The following is a 7,977-nucleotide window of genomic DNA, read 5'->3' on the forward strand; positions in this document are numbered from 1 at the left end:
TCTCTTGAGTTCCACAATAGAAGTCTATGCAATTTAAGCAAAGCTTTGTGTGCATTGTTTAATTTTCGAGTTCCACAATAGAAGTCTACGCAATTTAGCAACGCTTTGATGAGCATTGTTTAGATCTTGTGTTCCACAATAGAATTCTATGCAATTTAAGCAAATCATTGATGAGGATTGTTTAAATCTTGAGTTCCACAATAGAAGTATATGTAACTTTGCAAAGCTTTGATGATCATTGTTTAATACTTGAGTTCCATAATAGAAGTCTATGCAATTTACCAAAGCTTTGATAAGCATCGTTTAATTCTTGAGTTCCACAATAGAAGTCTATGCAATTTAAGCAAGTCTTTGATGAACAGTGTTTGATTCTTGAGTTCCACAATAGAAGTCTTTGCAATTTAGCAAAGCTTTGACGAGCATTGTTTCATTCTTGGGTTCCACATTAGAGGTCTATGCAATTTAACAAAGCATTGATGAGCATTGTTTAATTGTTGAGCTCAACAATAGAAATGTATACACTTTAAACAAAGCTTTGATGAGGATTGTTTCATTCTTGAGTTCCACATTATAAGTCTATGCAATTTAGCAAAGCTTTGATGAGCATAGTTTAATTCTTGGGTTCCACAATAGAAGTAGTCTTCGCAATTTAGCAAAGCTTTGATGACCGTTGTTTAATTCTTGTGTTCCACAATAAAAGTCTGGGCAATTTAATCAAAGCTTTGATGAGCATTGCTTCATTCTTGTGTTCCACAATAGAAGTCTATGGAATTTAAGAATGTTTTGATGAGCATTGTTTAATTCTAGAGTTGCACAATAGAAGTAGCCTTCGTAATTTAGTATAAGTTTGATGAGCCTTGTTTCATTCTTGAGTTCCATAATAAAAGTCAGTGCAATTATAGAAAAGCTTTGATGAGCATTGTTTCATTCTTGAGTTCCACATTATAAGTCTATGCAATTTAGAAATGCTTTGATGAGCATTGTTTAATTCTAGAGTTGCACAATAGAAGTAGCCTTCGTAATTTAGCATAGTTTTGATGAGCATTGGTTAATTCAAGAGTTGCACAATAGAAGTAGCCTTTGTAATTTAGCATAGTTTTGATGAGCATTGCTATATTCTTGAGTTCCACAATAGAAGTCTATGCAATTTAAACAAGGCTTCTTAATTTACCATAGTTTTGATGAGCATTGTTTCATTCTTGAGTTCCACATTAGAAGTCTATGCAATCTAGCAATGCTTTGATGAGCACTGTTTAATTCTAGAGTTGCACAATAGAAGTAGCCTTCGTAATTTAGCATAGTTTTGATGAGCATTGTCTTGTTCTTGAGTTCCACAAATGAAGTCTATGCAATTTAAACAAGGCTTTGATGAGCATTGTTTCATTCTTGAGTTCCACAATAGAGTTCTATGCAATTTAAGCAAAGCTTTGATGAGCATTGTTTAATTCTTGAGTTCCACAATTGAATTCGATGCAATTTCAGCAAAACTTTGACGAGGATTGTTTAATTCATGAGTTCCATAATAGAAGTCTATGTAACTTGCAATGCTTTGATGCGCATTGCTTAATACTTGAGTTCCACAATAGAAGTGTATCCAATGTAGCAAAGCTATAATGAGCATCGTTTAATTCTTGAGTTCCACATTAGAAGTATACGCAATATAAGAAAAGCTTTGATGAGCATTGTTTGATTTATTAGTTCCACGAAGTCTATGCAATTTAGCAAAGCTTTGATGAGCATTATTTCATTCTTGAGTTCCACATTGGAAGTCTATGCAATTTAGCAAAGCATTGATGAGCATTGTTTAATGAATTCCACAATAGGAGTAACCTTTGCAATTTAGCAAAGATTTGATGAGCATTGTTTAATTCTTTAGTTCCACAATAGAAGTGTATGCACTTTAAGCAAAGCTTTGATGAGCGTTGTTTCATTCTTGCTACAATAGAAGTCTATGCAATATAGCAAAGCTTTGATGAGTATTGTTTATCTCTTGAGTTCCACAATAGAAGTCTATGCAATTTAAGCAAAGCTTTGTGTGCATTGTTTAATTTTCGAGTTCCACAATAGAAGTCTACGCAATTTAGCAACGCTTTGATGAGCATTGTTTAGATCTTGTGTTCCACAATAGAATTCTATGCAATTTAAGCAAATCATTGATGAGGATTGTTTAAATCTTGAGTTCCACAATAGAAGTATATGTAACTTTGCAAAGCTTTGATGATCATTGTTTAATACTTGAGTTCCATAATAGAAGTCTATGCAATTTACCAAAGCTTTGATAAGCATCGTTTAATTCTTGAGTTCCACAATAGAAGTCTATGCAATTTAAGCAAGTCTTTGATGAACAGTGTTTGATTCTTGAGTTCCACAATAGAAGTCTTTGCAATTTAGCAAAGCTTTGACGAGCATTGTTTCATTCTTGGGTTCCACATTAGAGGTCTATGCAATTTAACAAAGCATTGATGAGCATTGTTTAATTGTTGAGCTCAACAATAGAAATGTATACACTTTAAACAAAGCTTTGATGAGGATTGTTTCATTCTTGAGTTCCACATTATAAGTCTATGCAATTTAGCAAAGCTTTGATGAGCATAGTTTAATTCTTGGGTTCCACAATAGAAGTAGTCTTCGCAATTTAGCAAAGCTTTGATGACCGTTGTTTAATTCTTGTGTTCCACAATAAAAGTCTGTGCAATTTAATCAAAGCTTTGATGAGCATTGCTTCATTCTTGTGTTCCACAATAGAAGTCTATGGAATTTAAGAATGTTTTGATGAGCATTGTTTAATTCTAGAGTTGCACAATAGAAGTAGCCTTCGTAATTTAGTATAAGTTTGATGAGCCTTGTTTCATTCTTGAGTTCCATAATAAAAGTCAGTGCAATTATAGAAAAGCTTTGATGAGCATTGTTTCATTCTTGAGTTCCACATTATAAGTCTATGCAATTTAGAAATGCTTTGATGAGCATTGTTTAATTCTAGAGTTGCACAATAGAAGTAGCCTTCGTAATTTAGCATAGTTTTGATGAGCATTGGTTAATTCAAGAGTTGCACAATAGAAGTAGCCTTTGTAATTTAGCATAGTTTTGATGAGCATTGCTATATTCTTGAGTTCCACAATAGAAGTCTATGCAATTTAAACAAGGCTTCTTAATTTACCATAGTTTTGATGAGCATTGTTTCATTCTTGAGTTCCACATTAGAAGTCTATGCAATCTAGCAATGCTTTGATGAGCACTGTTTAATTCTAGAGTTGCACAATAGAAGTAGCCTTCGTAATTTAGCATAGTTTTGATGAGCATTGTCTTGTTCTTGAGTTCCACAATAGAAGTCTATGCAATTTAAACAAGGCTTTGATGAGCATTGTTTCATTCTTGAGTTCCACAATAGAGTTCTATGCAATTTAAGCAAAGCTTTGATGAGCATTGTTTAATTCTTGAGTTCCACAATTGAATTCGATGCAATTTCAGCAAAACTTTGACGAGGATTGTTTAATTCATGAGTTCCATAATAGAAGTCTATGTAACTTGTAATGCTTTGATGCGCATTGCTTAATACTTGAGTTCCACAATAGAAGTGTATCTAACGTAGCAAAGCTATAATGAGCATCGTTTAATTCTTGAGTTCCACATTAGAAGTATACGCAATATAAGAAAAGCTTTGATGAGCATTGTTTGATTTATTAGTTCCACGAAGTCTATGCAATTTAGCAAAGCTTTGATGAGCATTATTTCATTCTTGAGTTCCACATTGGAAGTCTATGCAATTTAGCAAAGCATTGATGAGCATTGTTTAATGAATTCCACAATAGAAGTAACCTTTGCAATTTAGCAAAGATTTGATGAGCATTGTTTAATTCTTTAGTTCCACAATAGAAGTGTATGCACTTTAAGCAAAGCTTTGATGAGCGTTGTTTCATTCTTGCTACAATAGAAGTCTATGCAATATAGCAAAGCTTTGATGAGTATTGTTTATCTCTTGAGTTCCACAATAGAAGTCTATGCAATTTAAGCAAAGCTTTGTGTGCATTGTTTAATTTTCGAGTTCCACAATAGAAGTCTACGCAATTTAGCAACGTTTTGATGAGCATTGTTTAGATCTTGTGTTCCACAATAGAATTCTATGCAATTTAAGCAAATCATTGATGAGGATTGTTTAAATCTTGAGTTCCACAATAGAAGTATATGTAACTTAGCAAAGCTTTGATGATCATTGTTTAATACTTGAGTTCCATAATAGAAGTCTACGCAATTTACCAAAGCTTTGATAAGCATCGTTTAATTCTTGAGTTCCACAATAGAAGTCTATGCAATTTAAGCAAGTCTTTGATGAACAGTGTTTGATTCTTGAGTTCCACAATAGAAGTCTTTGCAATTTAGCAAAGCTTTGACGAGCATTGTTTCATTCTTGGGTTCCACATTAGAGGTCTATGCAATTTAACAAAGCATTGATGAGCATTGTTTAATTGTTGAGCTCAACAATAGAAATGTATACACTTTAAACAAAGCTTTGATGAGGATTGTTTAATTCTTGAGTTCCACATTATAAGTCTATGCAATTTAGCAAAGCTTTGATGAGCATAGTTTAATTCTTGGGTTCCACAATAGAAGTAGTCTTCGCAATTTAGCAAAGCTTTGATGACCGTTGTTTAATTCTTGTGTTCCACAATAAAAGTCTGTGCAATTTATGCAAAGCTTTGATGAGCATTGCTTCATTCTTGAGTTCCACATTAGAAGTCTATGGAATTTAAGAATGTTTTGATGAGCATTGTTTAATTCTAGAGTTGCACAATAGAAGTAGCCTTCGTAATTTAGTATAAGTTTGATGAGCCTTGTTTAATTCTTGAGTTCCATAATAAAAGTCAGTGCAATTATAGAAAAGCTTTGATGAGCATTGTTTCATTCTTGAGTTCCACATTATAAGTCTATGCAATTTAGAAATGCTTTGATGAGCATTGTTTAATTCTAGAGTTGCACAATAGAAGTAGCCTTCGTAATTTAGCATAGTTTTGATGAGCATTGGTTAATTCAAGAGTTGCACAATAGAAGTAGCCTTTGTAATTTAGCATAGTTTTGATGAGCATTGCTATATTCTTGAGTTCCACAATAGAAGTCTATGCAATTTAAACAAGGCTTCTTAATTTACCATAGTTTTGATGAGCATTGTTTCATTCTTGAGTTCCACATTAGAAGTCTATGCAATCTAGCAATGCTTTGATGAGCACTGTTTAATTCTAGAGTTGCACAATAGAAGTAGCCTTCGTAATTTAGCATAGTTTTGATGAGCATTGTCTTGTTCTTGAGTTCCACAATAGAAGTCTATGCAATTTAAACAAGGCTTTGATGAGCATTGTTTCATTCTTGAGTTCCACAATAGAGTTCTATGCAATTTAAGCAAAGCTTTGATGAGCATTGTTTAATTCTTGAGTTCCACAATTGAATTCGATGCAATTTAAGCAAAACTTTGACGAGGATTGTTTAATTCATGAGTTCCATAATAGAAGTCTATGTAACTTGCAATGCTTTGATGCGCATTGCTTAATACTTGAGTTCCAAAATAGAAGTGTATCCAATGTAGGAAAGCTATAATGAGCATCGTTTAATTCTTGAGTTCCACATTAGAAGTCTACGCAATATAAGAAAAGCTTTGATGAGCATTGTTTGATTTATTAGTTCCACGAAGTCTATGCAATTTAGCAAAGCTTTGATGAGCATTATTTCATTCTTGAGTTCCACATTGGAAGTCTATGCAATTTAGCAAAGCATTGATGAGCATTGTTTAATGAATTCCACAATAGAAGTAACCTTTGCAATTTAGCAAAGATTTGATGAGCATTGTTTAATTCTTTAGTTCCACAATAGAAGTGTATGCACTTTAAGCAAAGCTTTGATGAGCGTTGTTTCATTCTTGCTACAATAGAAGTCTATGCAATATAGCAAAGCTTTGATGAGTATTGTTTATCTCTTGAGTTCCACAATAGAAGTCTATGCAATTTAAGCAAAGCTTTGTGTGCATTGTTTAATTTTCGAGTTCCACAATAGAAGTCTACGCAATTTAGCAACGCTTTGATGAGCATTGTTTAGATCTTGTGTTCCACAATAGAATTCTATGCAATTTAAGCAAATCATTGATGAGGATTGTTTCAATCTTGAGTTCCACAATAGAAGTATATGTAACTTTGCAAAGCTTTGATGATCATTGTTTAATACTTGAGTTCCATAATAGAAGTCTATGCAATTTACCAAAGCTTTGATAAGCATCGTTTAATTCTTGAGTTCCACAATAGAAGTCTATGCAATTTAAGCAAGTCTTTGATGAACAGTGTTTGATTCTTGAGTTCCACAATAGAAGTCTTTGCAATTTAGCAAAGCTTTGACGAGCATTGTTTCATTCTTGGGTTCCACATTAGAGGTCTATGCAATTTAACAAAGCATTGATGAGCATTGTTTAATTGTTGAGCTCAACAATAGAAATGTATACACTTTAAACAAAGCTTTGATGAGGATTGTTTCATTCTTGAGTTCCACATTATAAGTCTATGCAATTTAGCAAAGCTTTGATGAGCATAGTTTAATTCTTGGGTTCCACAATAGAAGTAGTCTTCGCAATTTAGCAAAGCTTTGATGACCGTTGTTTAATTCTTGTGTTCCACAATAAAAGTCTGTGCAATTTAATCAAAGCTTTGATGAGCATTGCTTCATTCTTGTGTTCCACAATAGAAGTCTATGGAATTTAAGAATGTTTTGATGAGCATTGTTTAATTCTAGAGTTGCACAATAGAAGTAGCCTTCGTAATTTAGTATAAGTTTGATGAGCCTTGTTTAATTCTTGAGTTCCATAATAAAAGTCAGTGCAATTATAGAAAAGCTTTGATGAGCATTGTTTCATTCTTGAGTTCCACATTATAAGTCTATGCAATTTAGAAATGCTTTGATGAGCATTGTTTAATTCTAGAGTTGCATAATAGAAGTAGCCTTCGTAATTTAGCATAGTTTTGATGAGCATTGGTTAATTCAAGAGTTGCACAATAGAAGTAGCCTTTGTAATTTAGCATAGTTTTGATGAGCATTGCCATATTCTTGAGTTCCACAATAGAAGTCTATGCAATTTAAACAAGGCTTCTTAATTTACCATAGTTTTGATGAGCATTGTTTCATTCTTGAGTTCCACATTAGAAGTCTATGCAATCTAGCAATGCTTTGATGAGCACTGTTTAATTCTAGAGTTTCACAATAGAAGTAGCCTTCGTAATTTAGCATAGTTTTGATGAGCATTGTTTTGTTCTTGAGTTCCACAATAGAAGTCTATGCAATTTAAACAAGGCTTTGATGAGCATTGTTTCATTCTTGAGTTCCACAATAGAGTTCTATGCAATTTAAGCAAAGCTTTGATGAGCATTGTTTAATTCTTGAGTTCCACAATTGAATTCGATGCAATTTAAGCAAAAATTTGACGAGGATTGTTTAATTCATGAGTTCCATAATAGAAGTCTATGTAACTTGCAATGCTTTGATGCGCATTGCTTAATACTTGAGTTCCACAATAGAAGTGTATCCAATGTAGCAAAGCTATAATGAGCATCGTTTAATTCTTGAGTTACACATTAGAAGTCTACGCAATATAAGAAAAGCTTTGATGAGCATTGTTTGATTTATTAGTTCCACGAAGTCTATGCAATTTAGCAAAGCTTTGATGAGCATTATTTCATTCTTGAGTTCCACATTGGAAGTCTTTGCAATTTAGCAAAGCATTGATGAGCATTGTTTAATGAATTCCACAATAGAAGTAACCTTTGCAATTTAGCAAAGATTTGATGAGCATTGTTTAATTCTTTAGTTCCATAATAGAAGTGTATGCACTTTAAGCAAAGCTTTGATGAGCGTTGTTTCATTCTTGCTACAATAGAAGTCTATGCAATATAGCAAAGCTTTGATGAGTATTGTTTATCTCTTGAGTTCCACAATAGAAGTCTATGCAAT

Source organism: Lactuca serriola, chromosome 1 (genome assembly GCF_051521515.1).
Source record: "Lactuca serriola cultivar US96UC23 chromosome 1, Lser_US96UC23_V15, whole genome shotgun sequence".
NCBI lineage: Eukaryota > Viridiplantae > Streptophyta > Magnoliopsida > Asterales > Asteraceae > Lactuca > Lactuca serriola.